The 17,054-nt window shown below is 41.3% G+C and overlaps 1 pseudogene; it reads right to left on the bottom strand.

Annotated features, from left to right (window-relative positions):
• Positions 1-8,157: 8,157 nt before the first annotated feature.
• Positions 8,158-8,791, bottom strand: LOC147461467 (ras-related protein RABA1f pseudogene; annotated as a pseudogene).
• Positions 8,792-17,054: the final 8,263 nt, after the last annotated feature.

Below are 17,054 nucleotides of genomic sequence, written 5' to 3'. Positions count from 1 at the left end.
GCTTAGGATCATGTTTGCGGAGACGACTTTTCCCAAACACCAAGTAGAGCTTGTCAGTCTACTATAAAAGATTGATACGGACTAATCATGCAGACATGCTTGCGGTATCTAACACTCTCAAGCACCAAATGGACTAGTCATCCATTCTAGGACGGTGGAGTAGGGTAAAATAGGGGTCCCCTACCCGCTAGCAAATGGACTAATGACTAGGATTTATAGTCTCTACCTCATAGTCGAGGACGATCATTATTGCAAGAGAAAGGTAATGTCATAATAACTAATATCTAATTCTCCTAAATGATTTTCTCATGTTAAATTGATCATTTAATATGGGGAGATACCAGGGGGAGCAAAGGCTAGATATTGGAGAGGCTGCCAGACCGGTCTCAACAGGGGATCCAAAGAAGGAAAATAGGGATCCAGATGGGGATGGTTTGCTAAAGAGAAAAGTGCATGAATGGAGTTTAAAAAGACCTTTGGGTTCAACTCCGTTAAGACTTCCATAAAGTAAAGTTCCAAATTCTTAGTCTATAGGTCCTAGGCCATGGGAACCATCCCTAATGACTAAAGTACTAACTTGTAAAGTCAACAAAGTACTCCAACAAGAAGACAAGAGAGTGGGAGAGCTGGGATGAAACAGAACACACACACAAGCTTACCTTTACACCTAAAAGCAAATAGGACACATGTCAGGCATGCAACAAAACCCTTAATTTTGCCTGAATCCTATTGGATGGACAAAGAGGTGGACCAATGAGGATTAAGCTAGTGTAAATTCAATTTCTTATTTTAGAAATGCTTGATAAAATAACAAATGAAAATTAATCACCCTAAAATAATATTGGACAGTCAAAAGGTCCAATGAGAAATAAGCAGCCCATAAATTTTCTTAATTCCTATTGGCCAACAGGCTAAAAGGTCCAATAAAGATTTAGATAATTAAATTAATTATCTAAGCTATTACAAAAGGGAAAAGGTGTGGACACTTGTCACAAGGATCTTGACTTGGCATCTCAAATGCTATTGGCTAAGCTTTTCAAGGGCAATTAGGATGCCATCATGAGTAAATAGGAAGAGGGGTTGACCAAGAGAGAGAGGGGGACTGGTTTTTGCAAGGCATTATCTCGCACACGCACACACACACACACACACACACACACACACACACACACACAATCTCATGTGTGAGATAAACAAGACTATATCCTTCTCAAGATTTAATGGAAAGCTCATCATCTACTCCAAGCTTGTGGGAAGGGAGGCCTACACCAACAACTCTTGGTTTTGTGATGCAAATCCTACCAAGAGCCAAGCTCCAATGCATGCTCATCTCCTCTACCATGCTAATTACTAAACTATGCTAAGATTTTATGAGTGATTATGTGAGGCTACATACTTCATTCTCGTAAGAATACTCCTTCTTCCTCTAGATCTACTCTTATACCCCGCTAGCTCTCACCATCTTCGAAGGTGTGTGAGGTCTTGGGTCTGAGACCATGAGGGAATTGATGTTGTGTTTTCAAGTGTAAGCTTGGTGCTTGAAACTTCCATCTTCATTGCACCCCCATTGCACCAGCAAGTTATTGAAGGAACACAAAGTATTGTATTGTAAAATGTCTTACTTGATGGGGGGAATCCTATAATACAAAGCCTTTTGGAGGGGGAACCGGCTCTATGTAAATCCGGTCCTCAACTGTTGTCAATAGCTTAATTTCTCTCTTTTTTTGAAGTATTGTTCATGTCTATCTAACAAGGTGTTATGCTTTTGTTGCTCTCTCCATCCAAGCACTCTTGCTATGCTCATTAGGAATCTAGTCTTAATGAAATGCTCACTATGTCTATGTTATTTTTCACTACACACAAGTTACTAGGCCATTAAATTTTACATTGGTATCAGAGCACAAGGTTTCTCTTTTCTTGCTCAAGAAGAGAGGTTCTCAAGCTAACTATAAATGGTTGGTATTATTAATTGCAAGTGAGTAAGTAGAATAGGGATTTTCCAACCTTGCAGTGCGCCTGCTTTGTGCAGATAACGGGACATCACCGTCTAGAGCTATGGTCTTAATAGTGGAGTCCAACGGGGCTTGCGTATGGCTTAACCACTATTGAGCTATTAGAAGCTTGACAGGAGCCGGTGTTGTTTTGGTGGTGAAAGACCCTCTCTTCTATTCGTTGCAATTAATGATATTTGAGTCATGGGTATAGGAGCTTGAGTGCTTTTCTAAAGGGTTAAGAGGAGTAGCAACTAAGACTTGAAGTGCCAAAGTACACTTAAAAATTTTACACCTAAAATTTGTTAGAATGGCTGACAATAGTAAAGAGAGTGAAAGGTTAATGTTGATAGCTTTGATTTTGCTAATGAAGAGGCTACTAATGATGTCCATATGCTTGTTAATTACCTTGTTACTAGGTTTCAACAAGCCATGGGCAATCCATCCCTCCAAGGTGAAGTGCAACAGCAGCTACGCAGTACTCAAGGGATTCTCCAAACTCCCCACCAAGAAAAGAGAGTACCTAGGAGGCCTCCTTGTGAGACTTCCAAAAGATTCCTCTCTCAGATAAGGGAAGAAAAAGAGGATCCTTATGAAGGGCTGAACAATCTACTACTTGACGACGCATATCCTTCCCAAAGGAGAGCTCAAGTTTCAATGGTAGATCCCCCATCAAAAGAATGAGAAATAAGTAATTCTCCTGCCACCTTGGCGGAGATAGCCCCACAAAGACGGCGGGCAAAATGCATACTTCTCCACACCATAATTCAAAGAGGGACGAGATAAAACAAGAGAAGAAAAAGGTGAGAAAGAGGTCACCCTCTTCTCCATCTTCTTCATCCTCTTCCTCTTCTGAAGAAAGTGATGGTGCAGACAAGGAGGAACAAGGGAAGAAAAAGGTGATAAAGAGGTCAGCCTTGTGGGACGCATGTCTAACCTCACCATCTTATCTTATTGCAGTATTAGCGAGAACCACGATTAATTTGTCAAACCATGGGACAAAGCTAGCTCGGCTAGTGCATAGAGGCTACAAGAGGTTGTCAATCTCTTGGAAAACACTAACAACTCGCATCTAACTCAAGCTACACTCAAGTGACTGAAATCACCAAAAGCCAATCGCTCATCGACAAACAATTCACATCCGTTACAGCATCAAATGACATCCAAACGTAACGAAACTTCGAGGACAAGTTTACAAGACCTAAGCACACATGCCTATGGTCTCAAACCCCACTTTAGGTCAAGTTCCAAAATCTTGATTATTAACAGTAGTGGATTTTTGACCTAGTCATTTTCGATCCAGAATGCATCTAAATGCTTAGCAATGATGTCCCAATATCCCACACATGCTTAATTTTTTATTTAAAAGTGTAAATTCTTAGTTATGATGAAATTAGGCCACGGGTCGGCGACGCCAAAAGCTACAAAATATTGCGAATGGCTTACGTCAATGCGTAGAGCTCTTACCTGCGGTTGCAATGCAACAAACGCAATCGCAATGTGACAACCAGAGAGGGAGTAGGAAGCAGGAGAAGGAGAGAAGTGAGCGTCGTTAGCTCACGCTGTGTATTTCTTATCCAAAAACTTACAAAAAACTTACAAAAATTGGCTTTTATACCTTAGCCAAGGTTTTTGGGTGGTCAAAACTAATAATCTGGAGTTCTACCAAAGCTGGGAAATGACTGGCTGATAAAATCTGGAAGCTTGTAGCCTCGGCTTATTAATTACAAAGTTTATCCAAGAAAATAGAAGTTACAATATTCTCGATTTATCAAAATAATAAATGTTTTACAAAGAGAACTACGAAAAATGGTGTCTGTGCTAACTTGCTTCTAACATTCCCCCCCTCCTCGCCTGTGTCATCTCTTGACACAGCTTTATGGGTTGAAATAGTCTTCGGATTGACGGCTGGTGAAGCGGTCTTTAAGCGCGTTTAGTGCCTTCTGGTATCTGATTCTTCTTTCTTTGTCAGGCACTTGCAGAAATTGCATTGTTACTTTATTCTTCAGCTCCACCGCTGAGTAGCCTACAAACCTAGATGTTAGGGTGTTGATCACCGGCGCAAATATTTTCGTTCGTCAGGTGAAGAATCCAGTGTAGAATACTTCTTCAAAGGCTATCATATTATGTGATGGCAGGAACATACATCTGGCATAGAATCCGTAAAGGACTTCTTCCGAAGGTTGCCCACTCAGATCGTAGCATAAGCCTTTGTTTCCTTCCAAGAATGATAGCCATGGGGCTCCTGTTTGCTCGGCTCATTAAAAACTTGTATACATGTGAGCAGAATTCTCCAGATCTTACATAACATGGCACAGGAGAGATCCGGCAGACTCTTGAAGAAATACATGGTGCCCGTTAGGGTTTTCACCATGTATTCCTCTATTGCTTGGCCTCTCTCTAGAGCTGGCAGCCTGGGGAAGTTAAGCCAAGTTGGCCTCTTCTTTTGCAGTGCTTCATGCGCTTGCCATGTCCTTACTCTGGGTACAGGACAGAAGGTTCGATCTCTTTGAAGGGCTGCAGGTGCTCTTGAACAGAATCAGGTATCTCAGATTCTTGTTCAGCCAGCTTAGCCTCCACTTTGAGTGGTCCTTATCTGTGGCATCTTCTTGCATATCTTTGTATAGCCTTTCTTTCACCTGTAATAGTTTCACTTTGATAAGAGGGTATGGTAGGGATTGTTGGTGCCATTGAGCGTTGATCTGATTGGGAGTGAGTTGAGTGATGTTGACAGAGTGTAAAACTCTCAACTCCCAATCCATAGCGTCTTTCCATTGCTCATCCACCTCTAGGGTGATCTTCTCCTTCAGTGCGTCTTCTTCAGCTTTTGTCAACTGGACCATTGGCACTGTGTCTTTGTCCGTCATGTTAATCTAAAAATCTTCATCACCACTCGGCTCTGCTGTGGACTGTGTCTCAAACTCAGCATACGAGATCGAGTGTATATCCATCTGTGGTGGCTCTGAAGTGCCTGCCTCTTCCTACGTGTCTAGTTTTCCATCTTTGAGGAGTTGATTAATCCGCTTTAGTTCTGCTATCTCCTTTAGAAGCTCCTCCTCTCTCTGAACCCGCATCAATGCCAGGTCCCTGCGCTATGATTGTTCTAGCTTTAAGTCCAATTCAAGGTCTTTATTTTTTTTCTTGAGTGCCTTGTACACTTCGTCAGTTCCTTTGATTGAGGCCACGGTTGGATTTTTTCTGATTTTTCGTAAGAAAATGGCATGATCATTGATCCGCTGCTCCAAGTACTGTAGAGAAGCATTGGCAACATCTAATTGTACCTGAATTTTTTGAGCTGACAGAGATTTCGTAAGAAGTTCATTCGTAACTTCTGTCAACTGCTTGTCTTTTGCTTTGCAGGCATCAGATAGTTTGGTAAGGAGATCACCTAACTCCTCCATTTCTTTTTGTTGCCTATCTCTGGCTAACTGATGTTGTTCCGCTTTTGCCTTCAACTCTTGCACCTGCCTTTGAAGATTAGTGACGACAGTCATCCTGTCTTCTAACTCTCCTTGGAGAGCGTCGATCACCATCTCAAGTTCTTTGGCCTTGGTGCTACGGTTTAGTGCTACTGAGCGGAGTCTCTCCGTCATTTCTTGCATCTGTCGTGCATATTCATTGACTTGGATGATTACCTCATCGTTTGACTGCCACTCCTCCTGTCTTGCCAGCTGGAATGTGCCTGCAGCCTCATGTGTGGCTTCTTGTTGTGTCGTCAGTGCTGTTGGTTCTTGTGTGTCGGTCTTCTTTTGGGGTACCGTGAGGCTTTGATGCCTTGGCAGTTTCTAGTTGAGTGGAAGTAGATGGTGTTGGATCATACCTTGATGTCTCTTCAGGTGCCGGCCTTTCTTCTTTCTTTGGCTCAGGTTCTGTCTCATGTGCAGTGGTAGACTCTTTTTCCGCGTCTGCTTCCTTACCGGTCTCTTGTTCAGATCTGCTTGCCTTTTATGTGGCTTTTGAGTATCTTCTGCTGCCTTCTCCTGTTTCGGCTCGGATTCTTTTTCTTTTTCTCTGTCGGGATGGTCAGCTTCTTGTGCAGATTCTGTTTGTTGAGTAGACTCAGAATCTTTCTCTTTCTCAGGTTCCGCTTCTTCATTGGTGTCTTTGCCCGCAGGTGATGGTGGTGGGCTAGGCATGGGATGGTCTTGTTGTTCTATAGACGATGAGGTGGGTCAGGGAGATCCATGACTTTTCTCTTGGCTAGTCGTTTCCTTAGCTTGCCTTTGATCTTCTGCCTCCTTGGCTTTCTTAGTAGCTTCTTCTACCTCCTTCAACTTTAGAGATTCAGCCTCTTGGTGCATTCTTTCTAAACGTTCTGTTGGATCATCTGCCTCTTTTCTTGTATGATGCTTCGTTCGAGGGCCTTTAAGTCCAGTAGGTACCCATTTTTTTGGGTCCTTCCCTTGTGCTTGCCTACTGTGCTGGTACACCTGTTTCTCTCTTTCAAGCGCGCTTGTTTTTTAGCTGGCTCTTCTTGGTGTGCGGCCACAACTTTTCTTTTCATCTCTTCTCTCCGAGCTCTCTTTTCTTTGTTGTTAGAGCTCTCGCTGTTGTGCCTTTCCGGCGAGCTGTCAGCTGACTCTTCATCAGATTTATATGATCTCTTACTTGACCTTGTAGCTCTTGGAGAGGGTTGTGCTGCCAATATCCATGTGTTCTGATAAGGGGCAGGCGGCGATAGTTTGTCGGCCATGCCGATGGCATGATATGCTATTCTAGTCAAGACCTCTGGCACACCCAAGTACGTGATTTTTCCTTCCTTCTTGGCTCCCTTCAAGGTTGTCAAGACATACTGCGCGTGGTCCATTGGTTGTCTTATTGTCGACTTGAGAACCTAAGTGAATGTGGTGGCCACGGCATGATTTGGTGGGGTTATACAAATTGGCGAGCGAGTATTTTTGAGCAATGAAATGATCAAGCAAGTCCCTTTAAACATTCTTTATTACTAAGAGAAAATTGCAGAAGTACAAGAGGGTTTTCCATTGTTACAAACTAACCCCACAACCAAACTCAAATCCCATGGAACCAAACTTGGAGCCAATTTCAATCATGGAACAAATAAATGCCCCCAGCTTGTCGCAAGTGTCGACGAAATCATTCCACATCGGTGCTTGCGACAAGCCAAGGGCACCTAGCATATGTTGTTCTAGCACTTTCCACCTCTATTATCCACTTGGAATACATTTCCATCCGTAGTCTTCGGGATTCTTCAAAGTGCACTTTTCCAACCTATCAAACATGACTCCCAAGTGCATACAATGTAATGTTCTATAGTGGTTTGTACCATTAGCGTAGGCCTCTAGCATTCACTCTCCTATAGGTAGCCATTTATCAAAGTGTAAAATGGTGCCTCTGAGTAAAAAGTGATCAACCCCAACCAAGGTCCTAAGCAGTGTTAGAAAAAAACCAGGGTTCAGTGTATTTTAAGCAGTCTCAAGAGCCTGCGATCTGGATCGCACCTTTGAACTCTATGTCCAGCGTGAAGCTGAAAGTGCCAACATCTCTCACCAAAATGAAGGCTTGCTGTTAAAAACCACAGAACCATCTCTCTCTCTCTCTCTCTCTCTCTCTCTCTCTCTCTCTCTCTCTCTCTCTCTCTCTCTCTCTCTCTCTCTCTCTCTCTCTCTCTCTCTCTCTTTTTGTAACCAAACCTTAAGTAATCTACCAAGACCAAAATACAAAAGTCTACAAGCCATCTAGCACAAAGAAGTTGCTTGCTATAGAAAACTCTATATCAGCAGCATACTAAATTTTCCAACCAACAAAAACAATATCTAGAACATGCTGAAATTACTTCCAAGCATGGCCAGCTCCAAAGGCTAGTTTTGAAGCAAAACTTCCTATTCTATCATAAAGCCTCTTCAAAACCAACCCAGAAAGCATCTCCCCACCTCATGACAAATGAAGTCAGAGAAGAATGCAAGTGAATACGCACTCTAAAATATCCATCTTCTTCCTGCTGCATCTCAAAAGCAAGAGGATCATCTACAGACATACGGCACCTAGCTTGTTACCTCTTGAAGCAGCTTTATTTCCACTCAAATGTTGCCATAAATTTCCTCCAATGAATCCAAACAAAAAAGCTTGCTGCCTGGTAGAAAAACGACACATGGCAGCTTACAAAGTCCACAATGTGTTCATGACAACTTTATGGTGGCCTTCACCATTATGTTGAACAACACCCAACTTTCTTAGGTGTCGTCGACTCATTACTTGTATAACTAATCGTTTGCCCTTGTCTTGGTACAGCAGCAAGGTCTTCGCCTATGTCAAGTGCCTTTTCGCTAACCACCCTGTAAATCTGCATAAGGACTTGCGTGAATGCATTTTCAACATTTGTTGCTTCCAAGGCAGAGGTCTCCATAAAGAATAAACACTCACTCTCTGCAAAAGACTGGCTATCCTCTGTTGAAACTGCCCTCAAGTGTCGCAGATCGGATTTGTTTCCCACAAGCATTATCACAACATTTGAGTCTCTATGCTCCCTGAGTTCTCGAAAGTCATATGTCTAGCTATGTCATACACGAGCAAAGCACCCAATGCACCCCGGTAATATGCATTGGTCATTTCTCGGTATCTTTCTTGGCTGGCAGTATTCCAAATCTGTGCTTTGATGGTCTTGCCTTCGACATTGATGGTGCGGGTAGCAAACTCGACATCGATGGTGGACCTGAACTCTAGGGCGAACTCATTGTGAGAGAAGCACAATAGTAGGTTGGACTTGCCTACACCAGAGTCACCTGTTAGAACCACCTTGAAGAGGTAATCATATATAGTCGTCCATCAGGTCTGTAGGCCATCGCCACACTCAAAGTGGGAGTCTGCTAGGACCTAAGAAGAAGCCATTCTCTCTCTCTCTCTCTCTCTCTCTCTCTCTCTCTCTCTCTCTCTCTCTCTCTCTCTCTCTCTCTCTCTCTCTCTCTCTCTCTCTCTCTCTCTCTCTCTCTCTCTCTCTCTCTCTCTCTCTCTCTCTCTCTCACTGGATGAAGGCGAGCAGATGGTGTAGTGGGGAGGGAGGCGAAGCATCCTGAGAAGGGGGGAAGGAGCACATGCAGGGGCTCTCCCCGCACACGCTTTTCTGGCTTCAAAGTAGATTTTTTCTTCTGTGACTACAACGCACTGACTGGAGGAGGTGATCTCGGCCGCCAGCTGAAGGGGACCGCACGCTCCAGTAGCTCCTTGGTCTGCTACTGCAACCATTCCGCGCCGGTGCGAAATGGTTGCAGTAGCAAACCAGTGAAAGGGAAAATTACCAAAATACTCCTTTAATTTGCCCTCAAATTTCAAAAGTTCCCAAAGTTCCCCCGATCTCTTGTCCTAAATTCCCAAAATGTCCTTTAAATTTTTCAAAAATCCCAAAATACGCCAGGTTATGAGATTAAATTTCTCCAAAGATAAAATTTTTTTGAAGCTTTTTATAAGAACACTGATTGTCTATCAATATAACATGCTAAAACTAGAATTTGAGTTGGTTATGTAGGCTTTGGAGACGAATTACTTCATTATTGTTTGAACATAATTGCCCTTTTTGTGAGGTAATCTGTGACAAACTCCATGCTAAGCACTCAAAAACGGATCTCAATTGTCAAAAAGGAATAAAGATTAGAAAATATTGAAGAATCCAACCAAAATAGATACAAGGGTATTTTGAGAATTTCTAAAATATGAGGGGTACTTTGAGGTACTTTGATCATTTTCCCTTGAAAAAAATAGGATTTGTCAAAATGAGTTGGATTCCAAGCTTTTGTGAATAATTTATTTTTGTTGTCGCTTTTCTCACTCGCACCTACAATTGCTGCGTTTTGCCCATTTACTGTTTCTTGCCCATAGGATCACGACCACACAATCTGGCTCTTGCTAAATATTAGACTCTCAAGGATATGGGATCCTTGAGAGCCTGCCATGTAGCCGCGGGGACAACCTACTTTAGTAGATTAACCAGTCAGCAGTTCGTTCCACCAAACATGTTTGAACATAGGCTACAAATGAGCACGAACTCTATTTAACACAGCTCGAGATCCAAACTAGGGCAGGCTACGAATGAGCACGAACTCTATTCAACATAATTCAAGATTCGAACCAACACTCTCGATTCATTCCAACATGGTATACCCCATAGCGCTAATGACGTTCATATTTATCCTAAGTCACAGACGACAGTACTGTGACAGATTGGAAGGACATTGGATTGTAGCCATAGACGTCGGCATGTAGAAGAAACAGTTCTTTTGTACCTCTGTTCCTGTGATGGTTGCTCTTGTTTCTATTGCTGCCGCAAAAGATATGGCAGGCTTTGGAAGTTGTAAATCACCATTCTCTGAGCTAGGACTAAAAGATTCTTTCAATCTTGCATGGATATCCTACGATTAGATTATTCTCTATTTGTGCCATGGCCTTGGGTGTTTTTAACAGTGAATTGTTTAGCACTCACAATATAGAAGTTTTAAGTCTCTGCATTCAACATGCAAACGCAACTCAGACTTGGGCCTTTCCTCTATAGAAGAACTTGCATTTGGCTTTGGTCGGCTCTAGTCGTATCGTTTTTGTCTATTGATCTCACAATAGACTCGTTAGGCAAGAAATTGTCTCAAGGAAAGTGGCTCCAAAAGCAAAATGATCAGATAAAGCACCAATTTGGAGGGCCTGCAAAAGGAACCTCTTCAAGCTTTACTTTATCCTTAAATTTTCAATTAGGAGGGCTAGAAGAATTAAGAGGCAGCTTAGAAGCCAATGCTACACAAGCTGCCAACAAACTTAGGTGAAACAAGAAGTTTTGACTTGAACTTTTGGTAATTAGTAAAATGGAGCTTGCCAAAAATTTTACAACTTATTTTTGAGAGGAGGTATGAGACATGGAATTGAATTGTATATGTTTCAAGTATAAAGAGATTGCTTGTGCCTCGGGTTTTCAATTTTTATATTGGTTCTAAAATCTCATTTTTTGTCGATTGAGTGTTAGATTTGTGTAGTGAAAGTAATGTTCATGACATAATTTTTTCTTTCACCATTGTTGACATTATTTTTTTCTTTTAGCATTTTTGAGAGGAGGTGCGCCACATGGAATTGAATTGTATATGTTTCAAATATGAAGAGATTGCTTGTGCCTCGGGTATTCAATTTTCATATTGGTTCTAAAATCTCATTTTTTGTCAATTGAGTGTTAGATTTGTGTAGTGAAAGTAATGTGCATGACATAATTTTTTTCTTTCACCGTTGTTGCTATTGTATCAATTTGCTCGAATTTGTCTTCGCTCGATTTTTTTTGCTCGGTGATTAGAAATCCCTAATTTGGTGTAGTGTACCTTGGTAGCCTTTTTGCTAAGAAATAAAAGTGTTGGTGGTACAAATGGGCTGGCTCTTCCACTTGTTTGTGAATGAGGTCTGCGAATGTAGCCACGACTGTCTCTTCGGTAAATGTACCTACGGTTTTCCTGTCCCTTGATCACATGGTCATCCCTTTTGTGGGCAGTCTGTGCTCTGCCACTATCTCTTTTGTGATCACTACTTCGATCTTGTTCCCTTGGGGGTCGGATATCTATGCGGTTCCGTCTTCTTTGATGGTGGATAGAAGCTCATAAGCCTTCTGAAAATCCACTCCGCAAGGCTCTTGTTCGTAGAAATGCCTGAGCCCCAGCCTGCGGTTAGCTTCTTTTGTCTCTGGCTTGGCGGCTACATCATAGACTTCTTTGGGTAGGAGTTGCAACTCCACTTGATGCCCCTCTTAACTTTTGAACTTGCCAGTGAAAACTGTAGTGTGGTGCTCTTCCAGCTATTCTCTAGAGAGGTCGGATGCCTTTGCTGCTTTGATTGACTCGGGGTCTAGTTGATAAGCGGGAAGTTCCTGTAGTTTCTTCTTTTGGTTGAGCTTCTTTTTAGCCCTCTCCGCTGCTTGCATGGATCCTGTTCAGTGAATAGAGTGCAACGTTAGCAGATTTGTCGGAAGTATCTCTGAAATGTCCTTTAGACTGAAATGCTGACAATTTGGTCCACTGCTTCAAATCAATTTTTGAACAAGCAAAGATGCTTAAAAACATGCAAGGAACAAAACTGTATGGTCAAAACAAAAATTTGCAACCAAAGTAAATAATCGTAATTATTTACAGCTGAGAAAAATTTTCAACTTTTTGCAAACTTGGCTTTATAGGCTTGAAGTATATACCAAATACATGCTCTGAGTGAAATATGGGCTCATTTGGATGCACATGGTGAAAATGGTACCAGATTTTGGCTTTAGGTCTCTAAAACAGTAGATATAAAGGAGATTTGAGATTTTGAACTCCAAATTGATTCAAAATTGGCTAGTGGGCTTAACACGTCATGTACTTTGGATGTATGATGCAAAATATCAAAACTTGTCAATTTTGACCAAAAAAGTAAATAATTGCTTTTCTTCCAAAATTGACATTTTTTGGTACAATTTGGTTCTATGCATTGTATAGACCTTGGGTATGAGATATGAAGTGATTTGAATCAAGAGATGTGGTCCATAACCCAAATTTTAGCTTGCAAAGACTTCTTTGCGTTTTTTGGCAATTTTACAAGTAATGGGTGGTCATTTTGGCTCATACTTGATTTTTGGCATGTAATAGGTGTGTACACATGATAGGTGAGATGATTTGACAATTTCCAAGCAAAACTGATGCAAAAGTAAATAATCGCGATTATTTACAACAGTGACAAAAACTTTGCAAAACCTACCAATTTGACCTAGACATCTTTCATACACATAATACAAGTCCTAAATTGGATTTGGTCAAGTTTAGTCATGCCGGCATCACTTTGTGCTCTGCCGACTCTAAAATCACCGCTTTTTATGACTACCCTTCCTGTTGGGTTGGTCGGTCAACTTTGATGCTTTGGACTTGTCCGCAACATAGTCGTGAAGCACCCTGTCCAATTCTGGCTCATTTGGAGTCAGTTTGACCCCGTATGTTGAATTGGACGCTTTGTAACCTTTGAGTCGTTTTCTGTTGTTCGAGGGCTTTGCTTGATGGATTTCACCAAACCAATCAAATACATTGTAAATGGACCTCATTAGCAAGCCATCTGTGGAGTCAGGTTGGAATTCTGGCATTTGCCAAAAATCCTAACTTTTCTACTGGGAACCCCCTCGACCCCTGCTGAATGGTCATCTGATGATATAGAAAGGTTCTATTATGTTAGGGCATGCTATGGTTCAAATCCCATCCGATTTGGTCAAGCTGGCAGGCCGCTATGGCCAGTTTTAGGTCGTAGGTCTTTGTGCACTGCTCGATTTCTAGGGTTTTTTCTAGGGCTTTAGACTAGCTACCAGCCGTACAAAATGGATCATTGTTGAGTAAAGAACTTACCCCTCATATCTCGTGTGAGACGGCGTTGAAAATGGTCAACTGTGGGCTCCATAAAAGTCGCGCGAAAGAGGCCGAAATCTCTCTCTGCAAAGGCTCCAAGTAGAAATGAGGTGGTTTTAGCCTACCTTGGATATCTATACCCGGACTTCTCGAACCAAATTTCCCCAGATTTCCCTGTTAGTCCTACTAGGGTATGAAATCTATGTTAGACTCAAAAATTTTCCTGATCGGATTCATGTAGCTCATGCTGCAAGACTTTTGCAAAAGTAGGCCTAACCGCATTGAAAATTTTTGTGCTTGTCCGCCTTGTCTTTCTGATCACCATCGTGTCTTCCATTTTTCCATCTGAGCTTCCTTGTTATTTATTATTAATTTTTGACCTGTTTATTTGAAAAAATCAAAGAAAATAGCAAGATGTTCTAAAAAAGTAAAGTAAAAATCCCTAATTAAAAAAATCCCTTGAAAAACACAGCTTTATTGTTTTTTGTTGGATTTTTCTATTTCTAAGCTTCATTATCAATAAAAGTGATTAAAAATACCCAAAAAAGGACTATTTTTTATGATTTTCTGATAGTATACACACTATTTACACTCTTCGGGAAGATATTATCTGTGAATTTTCCCTTGTTGATGAATTATAAGGGCATTATTAGGTAATTTTGCAAAAAATTACATGTTAACATCGAACTTTTTCCTCCTTCTTCAAACATTACCCTTAATTACTTAGTACTTAGTCCTTAGTGCTTAGTGCCCTTCCACCCTTCCTAGATGGCGTACTCCGAGACGATTGTGTGCATGGGTTGAACAATTGTGTCTATGCATAGCCATGGTTGGCTCTACCATGCTATGAAGATCAATGCAATTCAAACGAATATGTTATGCAAGAGCTGGGTCTTGAGTAACTAACTCAAGGGTTTCCGATGTCGAGGTTTGCTGTTGATTTCTTCCAAAGAGCAATTCTTGTAGCTTGTGTGCTCTCTGTTTGATTGTACCATCAGGATGCTTGAGCTGTTGCTAGCACTTTTGACGGTTGTCGAGCTTTTTCTCGCCATTGGTAGCTTGGTCGGCTACATGGTGTGTTGGAGTCTTTTGAGACTTAACTCCTCATTGTTTGATTGGTTTCGCGGTTTGTGGAGAAGATAAGTGCTCCTTTTTCTTCCAAACCATTTCCATGTTAGGTTTCCTTTTTGGAGATGCTTGTCTCTGTGTTTTAACCTTTGGAACCTTCTTGTGTTTTGTCGGTGAAGTTTTAGGCACCCATATCTGAATCGGCTTATCCTTAAGCTGTGCTTTTGTTACCCAAATTTGTTTGACTCCTTGCATGCTACATGTAGCATTTGATTTTCGAGGAGATGGAGAAGATTGACTACTTCGTGGTTTGGTCTGTTGATTGCTTTTTTTTCATTCCTCCTTGCTTGGTGCAATTGGAACAATGAGTTGCCCTCCTTAAGGTGATAGCTTTAGCTGATTTGTATCCCAATCTGGTACTTCTTTGTATGTACGCATCAAGGGAATTCCAAGAATCATCGTTTCATTCATGTGTTCATCTGGAAAGCATACAAATTGATGAGAACATGCACATCCATGTACCATCACGTTCAAGTTGACTATTCCCAATGTTGGAGTTAGGTTCTTGTTGCATCCTTTGATTGTCACTATTCCTACCGTTAATGCTTGACTTGTGGCCTGCTTGTATGTGGAATAACTCGTTACTGCATTTACTCTAGCTCCTGTGTCGACCAAAGCATTGGTGCTATGATTGTTGAGCTGTACTTTGATGCGTAGATGTATTCCATCTAACCAGTCATCATCTATTGAAACTGCGTCTTTAGGTAATTCCCATTGTCGATCAAGTGTTGATGGGAATCGGTATCTGTTGATTCTTGAGAGCAGCTTTCCGCTTGAGTACTCGAAGCCTAGCTTCCTCTTGGGCTTCATCAATAACCTGCTATTGTTTGATCTTTCTTTGCTTGGCTGCATGCATTCTTTCTAGCAATTCATTGGTTAGTGATAAATTGTATTTTTTTAACGACATCCACTAATCCAATTAGCCATTGGTTCACCATTTAGGGTGGATAATTTTACTGCTCCACTTGGAGATACATCTTCAATGATAAATGGTCCGTTTCCCTTTTTCTTAAACTTGGGAATGTGTTGCTTAAGGGAATAGACTAAAGCTGAGTCTCCTTTTTTGAATATTTTTGTTATTAAGTGGGAATCAAAAAACTGTTTTTGTTTCCGCTTTTGTGCATAGATATGAGCTACAACAGTTAGCCTTTGCTTGTCTAGCTTTTCCAAATCTTTGTGTCTTTCTGACAATTCATGTCCAGTCCACTCAAGATTTTGTGTTACCCTTAATGTCGGCAATAGAAATTCTATTGGAAGTATGGCATCAAGACCATAAACAAGGTTAAAGGGTGTGGCATTTAAAGTTGTTTTGAATGAAACTCGGTAAGCCCATAGAGCAACATGGAGATTCAAGTTTCCCAGTCTGTTCTTCTTGAACTAACCACTTTAGTCAGCACCGAGCTAAGAATCTTATTCGTATGCTCAGCTTGTCCATTTGCTTGTGGGTGATAGGGAGCTGACTTGTTATGAATGACCATAAACTCATTAAGCAAATACTCTATTACCTCATTGAGGAAATGGGTTCCCCGATCACTGTCAATCTCTATTGGCAGTCCCTATCTCATAAATACTTACTCATATAAGAATGCAGCAGTGGTTATGGCATCATTCTTTTGAGTTGCTTTAGCCTCGGCCCACTTGGTCAAATAGTCCGTAGCTACAATTATATATTGAGCTTGGGTTCTATAAGAAGGTGGCTGTATTGGTCCAACAAAATCTATATCCCATTTTGCGAAAGCTCTAGCCCACATCATTGGTCTTAAGAGCATGCTATCTACTCGTGTTGGCATTTTTGCTCGTTGACAAGTATCACACCTTCGAACATATTCTTTAGCATTTGCAAAAAGTGTTGGCCACCAGATGCCTGCCATCAAGATTGCTCTTGCGGTGGTCTCACTAGAAAAGTGACCTCCAGCTAATCCAACATGTGCTTGTTCTATAATCGAAATATACTCGTTTTCATTTGCACAAAGACGCAAATGTTGATCTTTACCTCTCCAGTACAATTGGTTCCCAATAAGAGCATAGTCTCTTGCTTCAGTTTCAACTGTTCTTTGATGGTGTTTACTCATATCCTCTAGAAATGTTCGGCTCAATAACTAAGTAACCATATAATTACTCCACTTAGGTACAGGTGACATTTGAAACAATGTTACATGAGGAATGGGTATTTGTTTTTGACATTGAGGGCAATCCTTTACAAAAGATCGAACATCTCTCCTCATAGTCGGACAAAGGACTCCAAGTCTCAAGATTCATTGCATAGTTTGATCTTCCGCAAAGTGAAGTCCTACTATGGTAACATGTGCTTGACTTAGGTACTATTCTTTCTCTTAAGGACTAATGCATATGCGCTAGTAATTGATACATAGCCAATTGCTCGATTAATCCGATTGTGATCGGAAGTGGTATTTGTGAATCCACTTGAGCTATTGTCGTTAATGACACAATGTTTTCCAACCATCTAGGTATCATTTCTATGGAGAACAAATAGGCATCTGATAGATCATCGTCTACCCCTTTAGGTGATTCCCCTGAAACAATCCTTGACAAATGATCTGCTTGTTGATGTGTAGTGCCTTTTTTTACAACCATAGTGAAATCA

This window comes from Adiantum capillus-veneris, chromosome 3, assembly GCF_014529385.1.
Source record: "Adiantum capillus-veneris isolate H3 chromosome 3, ASM1452938v2, whole genome shotgun sequence".
Classification (NCBI taxonomy): domain Eukaryota; kingdom Viridiplantae; phylum Streptophyta; class Polypodiopsida; order Polypodiales; family Pteridaceae; genus Adiantum; species Adiantum capillus-veneris.
The sequence above is the reverse complement of the archived record's forward strand: the minus strand, read 5'-3'. Positions and strand labels throughout refer to the sequence as shown.